The sequence below is a fragment of the Oncorhynchus gorbuscha genome, unplaced genomic scaffold, assembly GCF_021184085.1.
Source record: "Oncorhynchus gorbuscha isolate QuinsamMale2020 ecotype Even-year unplaced genomic scaffold, OgorEven_v1.0 Un_scaffold_2598, whole genome shotgun sequence".
In the NCBI taxonomy this organism is placed as follows: Eukaryota; Metazoa; Chordata; class Actinopteri; order Salmoniformes; family Salmonidae; genus Oncorhynchus; species Oncorhynchus gorbuscha.
The window spans coordinates 20415-43872 of record NW_025747064.1 but is presented as its reverse complement, the minus strand read 5'-3'; the positions used below and the strand labels follow the sequence as shown (position 1 = coordinate 43872).

The 23458-nt window shown below is 46.8% G+C and overlaps 1 pseudogene; it reads left to right on the top strand.

Annotated features, from left to right (window-relative positions):
• The window catches only part of LOC124026108, a 49236-nt pseudogene extending 26732 nt beyond the window's left edge, over nucleotides 1-22504 (top strand).
• Nucleotides 22505-23458: the final 954 nt, after the last annotated feature.

Genomic DNA, 23458 nt, shown 5'->3' with positions numbered 1-23458 from the left:
AACAGCTTCTATCTCAAGGCCATCAGACTGTTAAACAGCCACCACTAACATTGAGTGGCTGCTGTCAACATACTGACTCAACTCTCTAGTCACTTTAATCATTAAAAATGGATGTAATAAACATATCACTAGCCACTTTAAGCAATGCTACTTAATATAATGTTTACATACCCTACATTACTCATCTCATATGTATATATTGTACTCTATACCATCTACTGAATCCTGCCTATGCCGTTCGGCCATCACTCATTCATATATATTTATGGACATACTGTGAGTGTAATGGTTACTGTTAATTTGTATTGTTTATTTCAGTTTTGTATATTATCTACTTCACTTGCTTTGTTAATGTTAACATATGTTTCCCATGTCAATAAAGCCCCTTAAAGTGTGAGTGAGAGAGAGTGTGAGTGAGAGAGCGAGAGAGTGTGAGTGAGAGAGAGAGAGTGTGAGTGAGAGAGCGAGAGAGTGTGAGTGAGAGAGAGAGAGTGTGAGTGAGAGAGCGAGAGAGTGTGAGTGTGAGAGAGAGAGTGTGAGTGAGAGAGCGAGAGAGTGTGAGAGAGCGAGAGCGAGCGAGCGAGTGAGTGAGTGAGTGAGTGAGTGAGTGAGTGAGTGAGTGAGTGAGTGAGTGAGTGAGTGAGTGAGTGAGTGAATGACCTTTATATATTATCTACCTCACTTGCTTTGGCAATGTTAACACATGTTTCCCATGCCAATAAAGCCCCTTGAATTGAATTGAATTGAATTGAATTGAGAGAGACTGAAGGAATCTACAGTCTCACCGATAGTCCTATCCTATCAGGTGTGAGCCTGCCTCTTAGTGTGTGTAGCACGGCCACACTACTGCATATTCCACCTCTAGGCTCTGCCCTTTCAACTGCCACATGAGAACGCCCTTCAGACAGCGTCCTGAATGCAGTCTGTCCAAGGCTACTGTCAGAGAGCCAAAGGTTGTGCCTGACCCTGACAGACCGCTGACGTTGGCTGCCTTTCGTCCTCTCTCTCTCATTAATAACACATGACAGGCTATTGGCTAGGGATCCCCAGACACTGACTGGTGTGGCACGCACCTCACTCACTCACTCACTCACTCACTCACTCACTCACTCACTCACTCACTCACTCACTCACTCACTCACTCACACAGTCACACACTCACACAGTCACACAGTCACACACTCACACACTCACACACTCACACACTCACTGATTGACACCTCCCCACTCCCACACTGTGTGTGACTGGATATAATGACCAAAGTAATAGGAAGCTATCAACATCCAACCAGACACTTAGCTAATGTCCTCTCTGTCAGACAACAACCATAGACTTAGCTAATGTCCTCTCTCTGTCAGACAACATCCAGACACTTAGCTAATGTCCTCTCTGTCAGACAACAACCATAGACTTAGCTAATGTCCTCTCTCAGTCAGACAACATCCATACACTTAACTAATGTCCTCTCTGTCAGACAACAACCAGACACTTAGCTAATGTCCTCTCTCAGTCAGACAACAACCAGACACTTAGCTAATGTCCTCTATGTCAGACAACAACCATAGACTTAGCTAATGTCCTCTCTCAGTCAGACAACATCCATACACTTAACTAATGTCCTCTCTGTCAGACAACAACCAGACACTTAGCTAATGTCCTCTCTCAGTCAGACAACATCCATACACTTAACTAATGTCCTCTCTGTCAGACAACAACCAGACACTTAGCTAATGTCCTCTCTCAGTCAGACAACAACCAGACACTTAGCTAATGTCCTCTCTGTCAGAAAACAACCAAACAGACACTTAGCTAATGTCATCTCTCAGTCAGACAACAACCAGACACTGAGCTAATGTCCTCTCTCAGTCAGACAACAAACAGACACTTAGCTAATGTCTTCAGCCAGACAACAACCAAACAGACACTTAGCTAATGTCCTCTCTCAGTCAGACAACAACCAGACACTTAGCTAATGTCCTCTATGTCAGACAACAGCCAGACACTTAGCTAATGTCCTCTCTCAGTCAGACAACAAACAGACACTTAGCTAATGTCCTCTCTCAGTCAGACAACATCCAGACACTTAGCTAATGTCCTCTCTCAGTCAGACAACAACCAGACACTTAGCTAATGTCCTCTCAGTCAGACAACAACCAAACAGACACTTAGCTAATGTCCTCTCTCAGTCAGTAAACAACCAAACAGACACTTAGCTAATGTCCTATCTCAGTCAGACAACAACCAAACAGACACTTATCTAATGTCCTCTCTCAGTCAGACAACAACCAAACAGACACTTAGCTAATGTCCTCTCTCAGTCAGACAACAACCAGACACTTAGCTAATGTCCTCTCTCAGTCAGACAACAACCAAACAGACACTTAGCTAATGTCCTCTCTCAGTCAGACAACAACAAGACACTTAGCTAATGTCCTCTCTCAGTCAGACAACAACCAAACAGACACTTAGCTAATGTCCTCTCTCAGTCAGACAACAAACAGACACTTAGCTAATGTCCTCTCTCAGTCAGACAACAACCAAACAGACACTTAGCTAATGTCCTCTCTCAGTCAGACAACAACCATACACTTAGCTAATGTCCTCTCTCAGTCAGACAACAACCAGACACTTAGCTAATGTCCTCTCTCAGTCAGACAACATCCATACACTTAGCTAATGTCCTCTCTGTCAGACAACAACCATAGACTTAGCTAATGTCCTCTCTCAGTCAGACAACATCCATACACTTAGCTAATGTCCTCTCTCAGTCAGACAACAACCATAGACTTAGCTAATGTCCTCTCTCAGTCAGACAACATCCATACACTTAGCTAATGTCCTCTCTCAGTCAGACAACAACCAAACAGACACTTAGCTAATGTCCTCTCTCAGTCAGACAACAACCAAACAGACACTTAGCTAATGTCCTCTCTCAGTCAGACAACAACCAAACAGACACTTAGCTAATGTCCTCTCTCAGTCAGACAACAACCAAACAGACACTTAGCTAATGTCCTCTCTCAGTCAGACAACAACCAAACAGACACTTAGCTAATGTCCTCTCTCAGTCAGACAACAACCAAACAGACACTTAGCTAATGTCCTCTCTCAGTCAGACAGCAACCAAACAGACACTTAGCTAATGTCCTCTCTCAGTCAGACAACAACCAAACAGACACTTAGCTAATGTCCTCTCTCAGTCAGACAACAACCAGACACTTAGCTAATGTCCTCTCTCAGTCAGACAACAACCAAACACTTAGCTAATGTCCTCTCTCAGTCAGACAACAACCAAACAGACACTTAGCTAATGTCCTCTCTGTCAGACAACAACCAGACACTTAGCTAATGTCCTCTCTCAGTCAGACAACAACCATACACTTAGCTAATGTCCTCTCTCAGTCAGACAACAACCAGACACTTAGCTAATGTCCTCTCTCAGTCAGACAACAACCATACACTTAGCTAATGTCCTCTCTCAGTCAGACAACATCCATACACTTAGCTAATGTCCTCTCTGTCAGACAACAACCATAGACTTAGCTAATGTCCTCTCTCAGTCAGACAACAACCAGACACTTAGCTAATGTCCTCTCTCAGTCAGACAACAACCAGACACTTAGCTAATGTCCTCTCTCAGTCAGACAACAAACAGACACTTAGCTAATGTCCTCTCTCAGTCAGACAACAACCAGACACTTAGCTAATGTCCTCTCTCAGTCAGACAACAACCAGACACTTAGCTAATGTCCTCTCTCAGTCAGACAACAAACAGACACTTAGCTAATGTCTTCTCTCAGTCAGACAACAACCAGACACTGAGCTAATGTCCTCTCTCAGTCAGACAACAAACAGACACTTAGCTAATGTCTTCAGCCAGACAACAACCAAACAGACACTTAGCTAATGTCCTCTCTCAGTCAGACAACAACCAGACACTTAGCTAATGTCCTCTATGTCAGACAACAGCCAGACACTTAGCTAATGTCCTCTCTCAGTCAGACAACAAACAGACACTTAGCTAATGTCCTCTCTCAGTCAGACAACATCCAGACACTTAGCTAATGTCCTCTCTCAGTCAGACAACAACCAGACACTTAGCTAATGTCCTCTCAGTCAGACAACAACCAAACAGACACTTAGCTAATGTCCTCTCTCAGTCAGTAAACAACCAAACAGACACTTAGCTAATGTCCTATCTCAGTCAGACAACAACCAAACAGACACTTATCTAATGTCCTCTCTCAGTCAGACAACAACCAAACAGACACTTAGCTAATGTCCTCTCTCAGTCAGACAACAACCAGACACTTAGCTAATGTCCTCTCTCAGTCAGACAACAACCAAACAGACACTTAGCTAATGTCCTCTCTCAGTCAGACAACAACAAGACACTTAGCTAATGTCCTCTCTCAGTCAGACAACAACCAAACAGACACTTAGCTAATGTCCTCTCTCAGTCAGACAACAAACAGACACTTAGCTAATGTCCTCTCTCAGTCAGACAACAACCAAACAGACACTTAGCTAATGTCCTCTCTCAGTCAGACAACAACCATACACTTAGCTAATGTCCTCTCTCAGTCAGACAACAACCAGACACTTAGCTAATGTCCTCTCTCAGTCAGACAACATCCATACACTTAGCTAATGTCCTCTCTGTCAGACAACAACCATAGACTTAGCTAATGTCCTCTCTCAGTCAGACAACATCCATACACTTAGCTAATGTCCTCTCTCAGTCAGACAACAACCATAGACTTAGCTAATGTCCTCTCTCAGTCAGACAACAAACAGACACTTAGCTAATGTCTTCTCTCAGTCAGACAACAACCAGACACTGAGCTAATGTCCTCTCTCAGTCAGACAACAAACAGACACTTAGCTAATGTCTTCAGCCAGACAACAACCAAACAGACACTTAGCTAATGTCCTCTCTCAGTCAGACAACAACCAGACACTTAGCTAATGTCCTCTATGTCAGACAACAGCCAGACACTTAGCTAATGTCCTCTCTCAGTCAGACAACAAACAGACACTTAGCTAATGTCCTCTCTCAGTCAGACAACATCCAGACACTTAGCTAATGTCCTCTCTCAGTCAGACAACAACCAGACACTTAGCTAATGTCCTCTCAGTCAGACAACAACCAAACAGACACTTAGCTAATGTCCTCTCTCAGTCAGTAAACAACCAAACAGACACTTAGCTAATGTCCTATCTCAGTCAGACAACAACCAAACAGACACTTATCTAATGTCCTCTCTCAGTCAGACAACAACCAAACAGACACTTAGCTAATGTCCTCTCTCAGTCAGACAACAACCAGACACTTAGCTAATGTCCTCTCTCAGTCAGACAACAACCAAACAGACACTTAGCTAATGTCCTCTCTCAGTCAGACAACAACAAGACACTTAGCTAATGTCCTCTCTCAGTCAGACAACAACCAAACAGACACTTAGCTAATGTCCTCTCTCAGTCAGACAACAAACAGACACTTAGCTAATGTCCTCTCTCAGTCAGACAACAACCAAACAGACACTTAGCTAATGTCCTCTCTCAGTCAGACAACAACCATACACTTAGCTAATGTCCTCTCTCAGTCAGACAACAACCAGACACTTAGCTAATGTCCTCTCTCAGTCAGACAACATCCATACACTTAGCTAATGTCCTCTCTGTCAGACAACAACCATAGACTTAGCTAATGTCCTCTCTCAGTCAGACAACATCCATACACTTAGCTAATGTCCTCTCTCAGTCAGACAACAACCATAGACTTAGCTAATGTCCTCTCTCAGTCAGACAACATCCATACACTTAGCTAATGTCCTCTCTCAGTCAGACAACAACCAAACAGACACTTAGCTAATGTCCTCTCTCAGTCAGACAACAACCAAACAGACACTTAGCTAATGTCCTCTCTCAGTCAGACAACAACCAAACAGACACTTAGCTAATGTCCTCTCTCAGTCAGACAACAACCAAACAGACACTTAGCTAATGTCCTCTCTCAGTCAGACAACAACCAAACAGACACTTAGCTAATGTCCTCTCTCAGTCAGACAACAACCAAACAGACACTTAGCTAATGTCCTCTCTCAGTCAGACAGCAACCAAACAGACACTTAGCTAATGTCCTCTCTCAGTCAGACAACAACCAAACAGACACTTAGCTAATGTCCTCTCTCAGTCAGACAACAACCAGACACTTAGCTAATGTCCTCTCTCAGTCAGACAACAACCAAACACTTAGCTAATGTCCTCTCTCAGTCAGACAACAACCAAACAGACACTTAGCTAATGTCCTCTCTGTCAGACAACAACCAGACACTTAGCTAATGTCCTCTCTCAGTCAGACAACAACCATACACTTAGCTAATGTCCTCTCTCAGTCAGACAACAACCAGACACTTAGCTAATGTCCTCTCTCAGTCAGACAACAACCATACACTTAGCTAATGTCCTCTCTCAGTCAGACAACATCCATACACTTAGCTAATGTCCTCTCTGTCAGACAACAACCATAGACTTAGCTAATGTCCTCTCTCAGTCAGACAACAACCAGACACTTAGCTAATGTCCTCTCTCAGTCAGACAACAACCAGACACTTAGCTAATGTCCTCTCTCAGTCAGACAACAACCAGACACTTAGCTAATGTCCTCTCTCAGTCAGACAACAAACAGACACTTAGCTAATGTCTTCTCTCAGTCAGACAACAACCAGACACTGAGCTAATGTCCTCTCTCAGTCAGACAACAACCAGACACTGAGCTAATGTCCTCTCTCAGTCAGACAACAAACAGACACTTAGCTAATGTCTTCAGCCAGACAACAACCAAACAGACACTTAGCTAATGTCCTCTCTCATTCAGACAACAACCATACACTTAGCTAATGTCCTCTCTGTCAGACAACAGCCAGACACTTAGCTAATGTCCTCTCAGTCAGACAACAACCATACACTTAGCTAATGTCCTCTCTGTCAGACAACAACCAGACACTTAGCTAATGTCCTCTCTCAGTCAGACAACAACCAGACACTTAGCTAATGTCCTCTATGTCAGACAACAACCATAGACTTAGCTAATGTCCTCTCTCAGTCAGACAACAACCAGACACTTAGCTAATGTCCTCTATGTCAGACAACAGCCAGACACTTAGCTAATGTCCTCTCTCAGTCAGACAACAAACAGACACTTAGCTAATGTCCTCTCTCAGTCAGACAACATCCAGACACTTAGCTAATGTCCTCTCTCAGTCAGACAACAACCAGACACTTAGCTAATGTCCTCTCAGTCAGACAACAACCAAACAGACACTTAGCTAATGTCCTCTCTCAGTCAGTAAACAACCAAACAGACACTTAGCTAATGTCCTATCTCAGTCAGACAACAACCAAACAGACACTTAGCTAATGTCCTCTCTCAGTCAGACAACAACCAAACAGACACTTAGCTAATGTCCTCTCTCAGTCAGACAACAACCAGACACTTAGCTAATGTCCTCTCTCAGTCAGACAACAACCAAACAGACACTTAGCTAATGTCCTCTCTCAGTCAGACAACAACAAGACACTTAGCTAATGTCCTCTCTCAGTCAGACAACAACCAAACAGACACTTAGCTAATGTCCTCTCTCAGTCAGACAACAAACAGACACTTAGCTAATGTCCTCTCTCAGTCAGTAAACAACCAAACAGACACTTAGCTAATGTCCTATCTCAGTCAGACAACAACCAAACAGACACTTAGCTAATGTCCTCTCTCAGTCAGACAACAACCAAACAGACACTTAGCTAATGTCCTCTCTCAGTCAGACAACAACCAGACACTTAGCTAATGTCCTCTCTCAGTCAGACAACAACCAAACAGACACTTAGCTAATGTCCTCTCTCAGTCAGACAACATCCATACACTTAGCTAATGTCCTCTCTGTCAGACAACAACCATAGACTTAGCTAATGTCCTCTCTCAGTCAGACAACAACCAGACACTTAGCTAATGTCCTCTCTCAGTCAGACAACAACCAGACACTTAGCTAATGTCCTCTCTCAGTCAGACAACAACCAGACACTTAGCTAATGTCCTCTCTCAGTCAGACAACAAACAGACACTTAGCTAATGTCTTCTCTCAGTCAGACAACAACCAGACACTGAGCTAATGTCCTCTCTCAGTCAGACAACAACCAGACACTGAGCTAATGTCCTCTCTCAGTCAGACAACAAACAGACACTTAGCTAATGTCTTCAGCCAGACAACAACCAAACAGACACTTAGCTAATGTCCTCTCTCATTCAGACAACAACCATACACTTAGCTAATGTCCTCTCTGTCAGACAACAGCCAGACACTTAGCTAATGTCCTCTCAGTCAGACAACAACCATACACTTAGCTAATGTCCTCTCTGTCAGACAACAACCAGACACTTAGCTAATGTCCTCTCTCAGTCAGACAACAACCAGACACTTAGCTAATGTCCTCTATGTCAGACAACAACCATAGACTTAGCTAATGTCCTCTCTCAGTCAGACAACAACCAGACACTTAGCTAATGTCCTCTATGTCAGACAACAGCCAGACACTTAGCTAATGTCCTCTCTCAGTCAGACAACAAACAGACACTTAGCTAATGTCCTCTCTCAGTCAGACAACATCCAGACACTTAGCTAATGTCCTCTCTCAGTCAGACAACAACCAGACACTTAGCTAATGTCCTCTCAGTCAGACAACAACCAAACAGACACTTAGCTAATGTCCTCTCTCAGTCAGTAAACAACCAAACAGACACTTAGCTAATGTCCTATCTCAGTCAGACAACAACCAAACAGACACTTAGCTAATGTCCTCTCTCAGTCAGACAACAACCAAACAGACACTTAGCTAATGTCCTCTCTCAGTCAGACAACAACCAGACACTTAGCTAATGTCCTCTCTCAGTCAGACAACAACCAAACAGACACTTAGCTAATGTCCTCTCTCAGTCAGACAACAACAAGACACTTAGCTAATGTCCTCTCTCAGTCAGACAACAACCAAACAGACACTTAGCTAATGTCCTCTCTCAGTCAGACAACAAACAGACACTTAGCTAATGTCCTCTCTCAGTCAGTAAACAACCAAACAGACACTTAGCTAATGTCCTATCTCAGTCAGACAACAACCAAACAGACACTTAGCTAATGTCCTCTCTCAGTCAGACAACAACCAAACAGACACTTAGCTAATGTCCTCTCTCAGTCAGACAACAACCAGACACTTAGCTAATGTCCTCTCTCAGTCAGACAACAACCAAACAGACACTTAGCTAATGTCCTCTCTCAGTCAGACAACAACAAGACACTTAGCTAATGTCCTCTCTCAGTCAGACAACAACCAAACAGACACTTAGCTAATGTCCTCTCTCAGTCAGACAACAAACAGACACTTAGCTAATGTCCTCTCTCAGTCAGACAACAACCAAACAGACACTTAGCTAATGTCCTCTCTCAGTCAGACAACAACCATACACTTAGCTAATGTCCTCTCTCAGTCAGACAACAACCAGACACTTAGCTAATGTCCTCTCTCAGTCAGACAACATCCATACACTTAGCTAATGTCCTCTCTGTCAGACAACAACCATAGACTTAGCTAATGTCCTCTCTCAGTCAGACAACATCCATACACTTAGCTAATGTCCTCTCTCAGTCAGACAACAACCATAGACTTAGCTAATGTCCTCTCTCAGTCAGACAACATCCATACACTTAGCTAATGTCCTCTCTCAGTCAGACAACAACCAAACAGACACTTAGCTAATGTCCTCTCTCAGTCAGACAACAACCAAACAGACACTTAGCTAATGTCCTCTCTCAGTCAGACAACAACCAAACAGACACTTAGCTAATGTCCTCTCTCAGTCAGACAACAACCAAACAGACACTTAGCTAATGTCCTCTCTCAGTCAGACAACAACCAAACAGACACTTAGCTAATGTCCTCTCTCAGTCAGACAACAACCAAACAGACACTTAGCTAATGTCCTCTCTCAGTCAGACAGCAACCAAACAGACACTTAGCTAATGTCCTCTCTCAGTCAGACAACAACCAAACAGACACTTAGCTAATGTCCTCTCTCAGTCAGACAACAACCAGACACTTAGCTAATGTCCTCTCTCAGTCAGACAACAACCAAACACTTAGCTAATGTCCTCTCTCAGTCAGACAACAACCAAACAGACACTTAGCTAATGTCCTCTCTGTCAGACAACAACCAGACACTTAGCTAATGTCCTCTCTCAGTCAGACAACAACCATACACTTAGCTAATGTCCTCTCTCAGTCAGACAACAACCAGACACTTAGCTAATGTCCTCTCTCAGTCAGACAACAACCATACACTTAGCTAATGTCCTCTCTCAGTCAGACAACATCCATACACTTAGCTAATGTCCTCTCTGTCAGACAACAACCATAGACTTAGCTAATGTCCTCTCTCAGTCAGACAACAACCAGACACTTAGCTAATGTCCTCTCTCAGTCAGACAACAACCAGACACTTAGCTAATGTCCTCTCTCAGTCAGACAACAACCAGACACTTAGCTAATGTCCTCTCTCAGTCAGACAACAAACAGACACTTAGCTAATGTCTTCTCTCAGTCAGACAACAACCAGACACTGAGCTAATGTCCTCTCTCAGTCAGACAACAACCAGACACTGAGCTAATGTCCTCTCTCAGTCAGACAACAAACAGACACTTAGCTAATGTCTTCAGCCAGACAACAACCAAACAGACACTTAGCTAATGTCCTCTCTCATTCAGACAACAACCATACACTTAGCTAATGTCCTCTCTGTCAGACAACAGCCAGACACTTAGCTAATGTCCTCTCAGTCAGACAACAACCATACACTTAGCTAATGTCCTCTCTCAGTCAGACAACAGCCAGACACTTAGCTAATGTCCTCTCAGTCAGACAACAAACAACCAGTAGATGCTAAGGGGTTCAGCCCAACCATCTATTCTAACCAAACAGTAGATGCATAGGTTTCAGCCCAACCATCTATTCTAACCAAACAGTAGATGCTAAGTGTTCAGCCCAACCATCTATTCTAACCAAACAGTAGATGCTAAGGGTTCAGCCCAACCATCTATTCTAACCAAACAGTAGATGCTAAGGGTTCAGCCCAACCATCTATTCTAACCAAACAGTAGATGCTAAGGGTTCAGCCCAACCATCTAATCTTACCAAACAGTAGATGCTAAGGGTTCAGCCCAACCATCTATTCTAACCAAACAGTAGATGCTAAGGGTTCAGCCCTCTCTGACCCTGTATCTTTTGGTCATGTGGGTCTCTCTCTTTAACCCTGTATCTTTGTCTCTGTCCCTCTCTCTCTTCAGTTGCATTCTGCAATGTACAATGATTTCACAGGCAGATTGGTTTCTGCCTTATTGACCTCTGACCCTTATATCTCTCCGTCTGTCTCCAGTTCTGCTGTGTCTCCTGTGTGTCCTGTCTTCCCTGGTGGATCTAACCACCGCCTGTCCTCCGACCTGCTTCTGCAACGCCACCGACGTAGACTGCAGCGGGCGCGGCCTGCTCTCCATGCCCGCCCTCACCCATCTCCCCGTCACCGCCCACACCCTCCTGCTGCCCAACAACCATCTCTCCTCCCTGGGTCCAGGGTCCTTCGCTAACCTCACCTCCCTGGAGCGACTGGATCTCTCCAACAACCACCTCTCCTCCCTGGGTCCAGGGTCCTTCGCTCACCTCACCTCCCTGAAGCGACTGGATCTCTCCAACAACCACCTCTCCTCCCTGGGTCCAGGGTCCTTCGCTAACCTCACCTCCCTGGAGCGACTGGATCTCTCCAACAACCACCTCTCCTCCCTGGGTCCAGGGTCCTTCGCTAACCTCACCTCCCTGGAGCGACTGGATCTCTCCAACAACCACCTCTCCTCCCTGGGTCCAGGGTCCTTCGCTCACCTCACCTCCCTGGAGCGACTGGATCTCTCCAACAACTACCTGGATAATCTTCCCCCAGTGCTCTTCAAGGACCTGGGGAATCTATCAGATCTGACCCTCCACAACAACAGTCTTAGGGCCTTGGATAGGGATCTCTTCCAGGGACTGGTGGGGCTGAGGAAGCTAGATGTCTCCCTCAACGGGCTGTCTGACATCCCCCTGGGTCTGCTGGATGAGCTGCAGGGGCTGACGTGGCTCTCTGTGGCCGGGAACAGGCTCCATGCCCTGGAGAGAGCAGCCTTTGAGCCCCTGGCTAATCTCCAGTCTCTTCAGCTAGGGGCTAACCCCTGGGAGTGTGACTGCAACCTGAGGGACTTCAAGCACTGGATGGAGTGGCTGCTGTACAGAGGTGAGCGGCTGAAGGGTTGGTTTTGGGTCAGGGTTTGGGAAGGACGAAGGGTTGGTTTTGAGTCAGGGTTCGGGAAGGACGGAGGGAGGGAGGGTGAGCAGCTGAAGGGTTGGTTTTGGGTCTAGGTTTGAGAAGGACGGAGGGAGGGAGGGTGAGTGGCTGAAAGGTTTGTTTTGGGTCAGGGAAGGACGGAGGGAGGGTGAACGGCTGAAGGGTTGGTTTTGGGTCAGGGTTTGGGAAGGACGGAGGGAGGGAGGGAGGGAGGGTGAATGGCTGAAGGGTTGGTTTTGGGTCAGGGTTTGGGAAGGACGGAGGGAGGGAGGGAGGGTGAACGGCTGAAGGGTTGGTTTTGGGTCAGGGTTTGGGAAGGACGGAGGGAGGGTGGATGGGTTTCCTGTATGTTTAGAATGACTTCCTGTAAATGATACGGTCTTTACTGTACTCAAGCCTCTACTCTTCTACACTCTACTAACTACTTACTGCTAAGCAGTCCTTTGGGAACCCACCTGTGTATTTATATATACTCTACCCCAGTTGGGAGTTGGTTTGGTGGGGTAGATTAAGACGAGAGTCACAGATTTTACAGGCCTATGGCAATGTCAGGGAAACTCCTCTCATGGAGTCACATGTACATGTCTACCTCGGACACCTCATGGTTGCCAGCCCTGCATATGAGTTGCCTCCTTGTACTTGTCGTTTGCCTTCAATGCACATTTACACATCCCACTTAATAACACTGTATCTACTTGTCCTAACATACAGGAACTGTATCTACTTGTCCTAACAGACAGGAACTGTATCTACTTGTCCTAACAAACAGGAACTGTATCTACTTGTCCTAACAGACAGGAACTGTATCTACTTGTCCTAACAGACAGGAACTGTATCCACTTGTCCTAACAAACAGGAACTGTATCTACTTGTCCTAACAGACAGGAACTGTATCTACTTGTCCTAACAGACAGGAACTGTATCTACTTGTCCTAACAGACAGGAACTGTATCTACTTGTCCTAACAGACAGGAACTGTATCTACTTGTCCTAACAAACAGGAACTGTATCTACTTGTCCTAACAGACAGGAACTGTATCTACTTGTCCTAACAGACAGGAACTGTATCTACTTGTCCTAACAAACAGGAACTGTATCTACTTGTCCTAACAGACAGGAACTGTATCTATTTGTCCTAACAGACAGGAACTGTATCTATTTGTTTCACATTTTTTGTACTCTTTATTTACACTTCTGGTCAGATGCTAGATGCATTTCGTTGTACTTGTACTTGTTTAATGACAATAAAGTTGAATCTAATTTAAAATTAGTGATCTCCTTCTGTTGTGGCATTGAAACAGAGAGGTACCGTCCTAACAGACAGGGACCGTCCTAACAGATAGGAACCGTCCTAACAGACAGGAACTGTCCTAACAGATAGGAACCGTCCTAACAGACAGGAACCGTCCTAACAGACAGGAACCGTCCTAACAGATAGGAACCGTCCTAACAGACAGGAACTGTCCTAACAGATAGGAACCGTCCTAACAGACAGGAACCGTCCTAACAGACAGGAACCGTCCTAACAGAGCAGTACCGTCCTAACAGACAGGAACCGTCCTAACAGATAGGAACCGTCCTAACAGACAGGAACCGTCCTAACAGACAGGAACCGTCCTAACAGAGCAGTACCGTCCTAACAGACAGGAACCGTCCTAACAGACAGGAACCGTCCTAACAGACAGGAACCGTCCTAACAGACAGGAACCGTCCTAACAGAGCAGTACCGTCCTAACAGACAGGAACCCTCCTAACAGATAGGAACCGTCCTAACAGATAGGAACCGTCCTAACAGATAGGAACCGTCCTAACAGATAGGAACCGTCCTAACAGACAGGAACCGTCCTAACAGATAGGAACCGTCCTAACAGACAGGAACCGTCCTAACAGATAGGAACCGTCCTAACAGATAGGAACCGTCCTAACAGATAGGAACCGTCCTAACAGACAGGAACCGTCCTAACAGATAGGAACCGTCCTAACAGATAGGAACCGTCCTAACAGATAGGAACCGTCCTAACAGATAGGAACCGTCCTAACAGACAGGAACCGTCCTAACAGATAGGAACCGTCCTAACAGATAGGAACCCTCCTAACAGATAGGAACCCTCCTAACAGATAGGAACCCTCCTAACAGAGCAGTACCGTCCTAACAGACAGGAACCGTCCTAACAGACAGGAACCGTCCTAACAGACAGGAACCGTCCTAACAGAGCAGTACCGTCCTAACAGACAGGAACCGTCCTAACAGATAGGAACCGTCCTAACAGATAGGAACCGTCCTAACAGATAGGAACCGTCCTAACAGACAGGAACCGTCCTAACAGATAGGAACCGTCCTAACAGATAGGAACCCTCCTAACAGATAGGAACCGTCCTAACAGATAGGAACCGTCCTAACAGATAGGAACCGTCCTAACAGATAGGAACCCTCCTAACAGATAGGAACCGTCCTAACAGACAGGAACCCTCCTAACAGATAGGAACCGTCCTAACAGATAGGAACCGTCCTAACAGATAGGAACCGTCCTAACAGATAGGAACCGTCCTAACAGACAGGAACCGTCCTAACAGATAGGAACCGTCCTAACAGACAGGAACCGTCCTAACAGATAGGAACCGTCCTAACAGATAGGAACCGTCCTAACAGATAGGAACCGTCCTAACAGACAGGAACCGTCCTAACAGATAGGAACCGTCCTAACAGATAGGAACCGTCTAACAGATAGGAACCGTCCTAACAGATAGGAACCGTCCTAACAGACAGGAACCGTCCTAACAGATAGGAACCGTCCTAACAGATAGGAACCCTCCTAACAGATAGGAACCCTCCTAACAGATAGGAACCCTCCTAACAGAGCAGTACCGTCCTAACAGACAGGAACCGTCCTAACAGACAGGAACCGTCCTAACAGACAGGAACCGTCCTAACAGAGCAGTACCGTCCTAACAGACAGGAACCGTCCTAACAGATAGGAACCGTCCTAACAGATAGGAACCGTCCTAACAGATAGGAACCGTCCTAACAGACAGGAACCGTCCTAACAGATAGGAACCGTCCTAACAGATAGGAACCCTCCTAACAGATAGGAACCGTCCTAACAGATAGGAACCGTCCTAACAGATAGGAACCGTCCTAACAGATAGGAACCCTCCTAACAGATAGGAACCGTCCTAACAGATAGGAACCGTCCTAACAGATAGGAACCGTCCTAACAGATAGGAACCGTCCTAACAGATAGGAACTGTCCTAACAGATAGGAACCGTCCTAACAGACAGGAACCGTCCTAACAGATAGGAACCGTCCTAACAGATAGGAACCCTCCTAACAGATAGGAACCGTCCTAACAGATAGGAACCGTCCTAACAGATAGGAACCGTCCTAACAGATAGGAACCCTCCTAACAGATAGGAACAGTCCTAACAGAGCAGTACCGTCCTAACAGATAGGAACCGTCCTAACAGACAGGAACCGTCCTAACAGATAGGAACCGTCCTAACAGATAGGAACCCTCCTAACAGATAGGAACCGTCCTAACAGATAGGAACCGTCCTAACAGATAGGAACCGTCCTAACAGATAGGAACCGTCCTAACAGATAGGAACCCTCCTAACAGATAGGAACCCTCCTAACAGATAGGAACAGTCCTAACAGAGCAGTACCGTCCTAACAGATAGGTACCCTCCTAACAGATAGGAACCGTCCTAACAGATAGGAACCGTCCTAACAGATAGGAACAGTCCTAACAGATAGGAACCCTCCTAACAGATAGGAACAGTCCTAACAGAGCAGTACCGTCCTAACAGACAGGAACCGTCCTAACAGATAGGAACCGTCCTAACAGATAGGAACCGTCCTAACAGATAGGAACCGTCCTAACAGATAGGAACCCTCCTAACAGATAGGAACCCTCCTAACAGATAGGAACAGTCCTAACAGAGCAGTACCGTCCTAACAGATAGGAACCGTCCTAACAGATAGGAACCGTCCTAACAGATAGGAACCGTCCTAACAGATAGGAACCGTCCTAACAGATAGGAACCCTCCTAACAGACAGGAACCGTCCTAACAGATAGGAACCGTCCTAACAGATAGGAACAGTCCTAACAGATAGGAACCCTCCTAACAGATAGGAACAGTCCTAACAGAGCAGTACCGTCCTAACAGATAGGAACCGTCCTAACAGATAGGAACCGTCCTAACAGATAGGAACCGTCCTAACAGATAGGAACCCTCCTAACAGATAGGAACCCTCCTAACAGATAGGAACAGTCCTAACAGAGCAGTACCGTCCTAACAGATAGGAACCGTCCTAACAGATAGGAACCGTCCTAACAGATAGGAACCGTCCTAACAGATAGGAACCCTCCTAACAGACAGGAACCGTCCTAACAGATAGGAACCGTCCTAACAGATAGGAACAGTCCTAACAGATAGGAACCCTCCTAACAGATAGGAACCGTCCTAACAGATAGGAACAGTCCTAACAGACAGGAACCGTCCTAACAGATAGGAACCGTCCTAACAGATAGGAACAGTCCTAACAGATAGGAACCCTCCTAACAGATAGGAACCGTCCTAACAGATAGGAACCCTCCTAACAGAGCAGTACCGTCCTAACAGACAGGAACCGTCCTAACAGACAGGAACCGTCCTAACAGACAGGAACCGTCCTAACAGAGCAGTACCGTCCTAACAGACAGGAACCCTCCTAACAGATAGGAACCGTCCTAACAGATAGGAACCGTCCTAACAGATAGGAACAGTCCTAACAGATAGGAACCCTCCTAACAGATAGGAACAGTCCTAACAGAGCGGGACCGTCCTAACAGATAGGAACCGTCCTAACAGATAGGAACAGTCCTAACAGATAGGAACCCTCCTAACAGATAGGAACAGTCCTAACAGATAGGAACAGTCCTAACAGATAGGAACAGTCCTAACAGATAGGAACAGTCCTAACAGATAGGAACCGTCCTAACAGATAGGAACCGTCCTAACAGATAGGAACAGTCCTAACAGATAGGAACCGTCCTAACAGATAGGAACCGTCCTAACAGATAGGAACAGTCCTAACAGATAGGAACAGTCCTAACAGATAGGAACCGTCCTAACAGATAGGAACCGTCCTAACAGATAGGAACAGTCCTAACAGATAGGAACAGTCCTAACAGATAGGAACCGTCCTAACAGATAGGAACAGTCCTAACAGATAGGAACCGTCCTAACAGATAGGAACAGTCCTAACAGATAGGAACCGTCCTAACAGATAGGAACAGTCCTAACAGATAGGAACCGTCCTAACAGATAGGAACCCTCCTAACAGATAGGAACAGTCCTAACAGATAGGAACCGTCCTAACAGATAGGAACCGTCCTAACAGATAGGAACAGTCCTAACAGATAGGAACCGTCCTAACAGATAGGAACCCTCCTAACAGATAGGAACAGTCCTAACAGATAGGAACCGTCCTAACAGATAGGAACAGTCCTAACAGATAGGAACCGTCCTAACAGATAGGAACCTCCTAACAGATAGGAACAGTCCTAACAGATAGGAACCGTCCTAACAGATAGGAACCGTCCTAACAGATAGGAACCGTCCTAACAGACAGGAACCGTCCTAACAGACAGGAACCGTCCTAACAGACAGGAACCGTCCTAACAGAGCAGTACCGTCCTAACAGACAGGAACCCTCCTAACAGATAGGAACCGTCCTAACAGATAGGAACCGTCCTAACAGATAGGAACAGTCCTAACAGATAGGAACCCTCCTAACAGATAGGAACAGTCCTAACAGAGCGGGACCGTCCTAACAGATAGGAACCGTCCTAACAGATAGGAACAGTCCTAACAGATAGGAACCCTCCTAACAGATAGGAACAGTCCTAACAGATAGGAACAGTCCTAACAGATAGGAACAGTCCTAACAGATAGGAACAGTCCTAACAGATAGGAACCGTCCTAACAGATAGGAACCGTCCTAACAGATAGGAACAGTCCTAACAGATAGGAACCGTCCTAACAGATAGGAACCGTCCTAACAGATAGGAACAGTCCTAACAGATAGGAACAGTCCTAACAGATAGGAACCGTCCTAACAGATAGGAACAGTCCTAACAGATAGGAACCGTCCTAACAGATAGGAACCCTCCTAACAGATAGGAACAGTCCTAACAGATAGGAACCGTCCTAACAGATAGGAACCGTCCTAACAGATAGGAACCGTCCTAACAGACAGGAACCGTCCTAACAGACAGGAACCGTCCTAACAGACAGGAACCGTCCTAACAGAGCAGTACCGTCCTAACAGACAGGAACCCTCCTAACAGATAGGAACCGTCCTAACAGATAGGAACCGTCCTAACAGATAGGAACAGTCCTAACAGATAGGAACCCTCCTAACAGATAGGAACAGTCCTAACAGAGCGGGACCGTCCTAACAGATAGGAACCGTCCTAACAGATAGGAACAGTCCTAACAGATAGGAACCCTCCTAACAGATAGGAACAGTCCTAACAGATAGGAACAGTCCTAACAGATAGGAACAGTCCTAACAGATAGGAACAGTCCTAACAGATAGGAACCGTCCTAACAGATAGGAACCGTCCTAACAGATAGGAACCGTCCTAACAGATAGGAACCGTCCTAACAGATAGGAACCGTCCTAACAGATAGGAACAGTCCTAACAGATAGGAACAGTCCTAACAGATAGGAACCGTCCTAACAGATAGGAACCGTCCTAACAGATAGGAACAGTCCTAACAGATAGGAACAGTCCTAACAGATAGGAACCGTCCTAACAGATAGGAACAGTCCTAACAGATAGGAACCGTCCTAACAGATAGGAACAGTCCTAACAGATAGGAACCGTCCTAACAGATAGGAACAGTCCTAACAGATAGGAACCGTCCTAACAGATAGGAACCCTCCTAACAGATAGGAACCGTCCTAACAGATAGGAACCGTCCTAACAGATAGGAACCGTCCTAACAGATAGGAACTGTCCAAACAGCCAGCCGTAGCTTTTAGTCCTCATGATTTCCTAATGCCCTTTCTCTGTAGAATAGAACCATGTCCTGACCGATCGTTACATCCCCGTCTCGGACAGCGAAAACCTACCAGCTCTGAGACCTCTCGGCTTCTCGCCCGGGGAGACAATTTACTCCACACTCTTACAAGGGAATACCATAATTCGGCAACTAGATGGTTGAAAAATAAAGCTGACACTTCCAGTAGTAAACTGTCAGATGGACCGGGCCTCTCTCTTTAGTATTTAAGGGGCCATTTAAAGTGACGGAGAGAGAGCAGGCGCGCGCGCGTGTGCGCGTGTGTGCGCGCGCGTGTGTGCGTGTGTGTGTGTGTGTGTGTGTGTGTGTGTGTGTGTGTGTGTGTGTGTGTGTGTGTGTGTGTGTGTGTGTGTGTGTGTGTGTGTGTGTGTGTGTGCGTTTGAGGTGACGAAGTGAGAGAGCAGGCAGGTCCATGTTTTCACCCGTGTTCCTGATACCCAGCTACTACCCATCTGCCCCCACACATCACATCCAGGAGAGGAGAGGTGGGAGAGGGAAGAGAGGGAGAGCATCTACCCAGAGACAGGCCTCTCAGACTGGGGCTCTTCTCCCCACTGAATCCCCTCTATTCCTGGAGCTTCTGTTAATACCCTTCCTTCTGAAGGAGTAGCTGGGGCCAAGTCCCCTGTTTCAACCACAGTATGAGTGGTTCCTTCTGAAGGAGTAGCTGGGGCCAAGTCCCCTGTTTCAACCACAGTATGAGTGGTTCCTTCTGAAGGAGTAGCTGGGGCCAAGTCCCCTGTTTCAACCACAGTATGAGTGGGCGTGTTTGTTTGTAAATAAAATGGTTCCGTTGCAAGACGTTCATCCCTGACACATGTTGAGACAAACGCGGCAGGATATCACACATCCTCCCTCTTTCTCTCTCTCTCTCTTTCTCCCTCCCTATATCTCTCTCTCTCTCTCTCTCTCTCTCTCTCTCTCTCTCCCTCTCTCTTTCTCCCTCTCTTTTTTCCTCTCTTTCTCCCTCTTTCTCCCTCTCTCTCTTTCTCCCTCTTTCTCCCTCTCTCTCTTTCTCCCTCTCTCTCTCTCTTCTCCCTCTCTTTTTCCCTCTCTCTCTTTCTCCCTCTCTCTCTTTCTCCCTCTCTCTCTTTCTCCCTCTCCCCCTTTCTCCCTCACTCCCTCCCTCCTTCCCTCCCTCTTTCCCTCCCTCATTCCCTCCCTCCCATAGGGATAACAAATGAGTCACCTAATCCTTATGTTGACTGACACACACAACCCCTCACACACATAGCTAGATCTTCCCCTGAGGCACGTCCACACCCTGGTCCAGACACTTGCTGTAGCTATGATCTCATCTCATCAATTATCCATCCCATCTCCGATTCAACATGGAAAGACTGACATATTAGAGGGCTTCACCAATCCTGTCAGACAGTTATACAGCCAGCAGACCCTGAGTGTCAGTCAGACAGAGAGCAGTCACTGTAGAGTAGAGTGGTATTGTTGCATGCTAGCTGTGACCTTCCCTTGGTTCCACCATACACCCCCCATGGCTCCACAATGGCTGCCAGTTGCTGTTTATTTGTATTCATTCTGATGAAACTGCAAACTTGTTTACTTACCAGGAGGATGATGACTGATGTGTGGTGGTAATTCTCTCTTTCTCACTCTCTCTGTAATTCTGTCTCAATGTCTCTCTCTGTCACTCTGTCTCTCTCTGTCACTGTGTCACAATGTCTCTCTCTGTCACTCTGTCTCTCTCTGTCACTGTGTCACACTGTCTATCTCTCTAAATACCATCTGATGCTTTTACTCTGAATAACATTTTATTTATCTCCCCCTCCTCTCTGTCCTATCCCTCCCCTCTCTCTCTCTCTCTCTCTCTCCCTGTCTCTCCCTCCCTCCCCCTCTCTGTCCAACCCCCCCCCTCTCTCTGTCCTATCCCTCCCCTCTCTCTCTCTCTCTCTCTCTCTCTCTCTCTCCCTGTCTCTCCCTCCCCACTCTCTGTCCTATCCCCCCTGCTCCCCTCCCCCCTCTCTGTCCTATCCCTCCCCCTGCTCCCCTCTCTCTCCCTCCAGGTGGTAAGGTAGATGGGGTGGAGTGTACCCTCCCTAAGGACCTGCGAGGCCGGGACATCCGTGGTGTTCCAGTGGAGATGTTCAACTACTGCCTCCAACTGGATGACGAGAACAGGGGAGGAGGGGGGACGCGGAGCGGAGGAAAAGAGGGTTCATCCCCGCCCTGCGGCCGAACTACCGGCTCCGGAGGCACCGGCGGAGCCCCCACATCCGAATCTGAAGTCCCCTCTGCGGGCGACCTGGTGCCCGTCCCGGACTGTGTGCGGCGGCGCTACCAGCCGGTGAGCGTGCGGAGGGCCATCGGGACGGTGGTGATAGCCGGGTGGTGTGTGGCATCGTGTGTATCATGATGGTGGGGGGGCGGCGGCCTACGGATGTATCTATGCCTCCCTCATGGCCAAGTATCAACGAGAGCTGAAGAAGAGGCAGCCGCTGATGGGAGACGGGGAGGGTGACGCAGACCCTGAGGACAAGCAGATCTCCTCTGTGGCATAGAGGGGTCAGGGGTTAGAGGTCAGGGGTCAAGGTTGAAAGGGCTCTATTACTCCTCTCCCTCCTCCTCCTCTCCCCCTGAAACCAACCAGCTCCTGCTACTGTCTTCTCTATCTCCACCAAACGACAATCACAATGGGTCCTCTCCTCCATTCTGAACCCTGTTCTCATTCTGAGATGAGATAGATATGTACGAGTCAGACCACTAGACAACCGCCTGATAGGGTGATCAACAAACTCTGAACCTTCAATGACCCTTCTCTATCCCTCAGCCCACGAACCCCACAGCCCTGCAGAAACCAGAACTGGGTCTGGTTTGGCTTGGTCAGGACTGGTCTGATTTGACATGGTCTGGTTTGGCAGAACATGGTGGAGGGATGGCCTGATTCTCTCTGTCCTCTCCCTCCTGTTGTTCTCTGAGATGGAGGGATGGCCTGATTCTCTCTGTCCTCTCCGTCCTGTTGTTCTCTGAGATGGAGGGATGGCCTGATTCTCTCTGTCCTCTCCCTCCTGTTGTTCTCTGAGATGGAGGGATGACCTGATTCTCTCTGTCCTCTCCCTCCTGGTGTTCTCTGAGATGGAGGGATGGCCTGATTCTCTCTGTCCTCTCCCTCCTGTTGTTCTCTGAGATGGAGGGATGGCCTGATTCTCTCTGTCCTCTCCCTCCTGTTGTTCTCTGAGATGGTGGGATGGCCTGATTCTCTCTGTCCTCTCCCTCCTGTTGTTCTCTGAGATGGAGAGAGGGCCTGATTCTCTCTGTCCTCTCCCTCCTGTTGTTCTCTGAGATGGAGGGATGGCCTGATTCTCTCTGTCCTCTCCCTCCTGTTGTTCTCTGAGATGGAGGGATGGCCTGATTCTCTCTGTCCTCTCCCTCCTGTTGTTCTCTGAGATGGAGGGTTGGCCAGACGCTCAGAGGGATATTAAAAAACGAGGGATTAAAAGATGCTGCTATTGTCTTTCATCCCTCCATCTCTGTGTCCCCACCTGCTGTAAGAGTACACAACCGTTGTGGGGACTTTTCCTCTTCCCTCCTCCCCTCATCCTCCCTTTCATCCCTCTGTTCCCACCGTCAAGAGGAGTACACCCACGCTGTGGGGACTTCTCTCCTCTCTTCCCTGTCTGTGTAATCTCTATGGATGGGACATCAACCTCTCCTACTAACGAGCAGGATCTTCCCTCACCCCTGAATTGGCTGGACAAACAAAGCGTATATTATTCTATACTGGTCTCTGGTTTAGATGATTTAATATAGCCTCTATTACATGCAGTGACCCAACTCCTGGTGTTTGATAAACATTCATTTGGTCCCGTATCAGTTTTTCATTTGGTGTTGTTGGTTTTGTTTGGGTGATAACCTGATATCCTGTAACGTTTTAGAGCTGGTTAGATTTGCTCCGACAAAAACCTTACAGGTATACCATCTTGCTAGCGATGTTGGTAATACAAAAGGTAGCT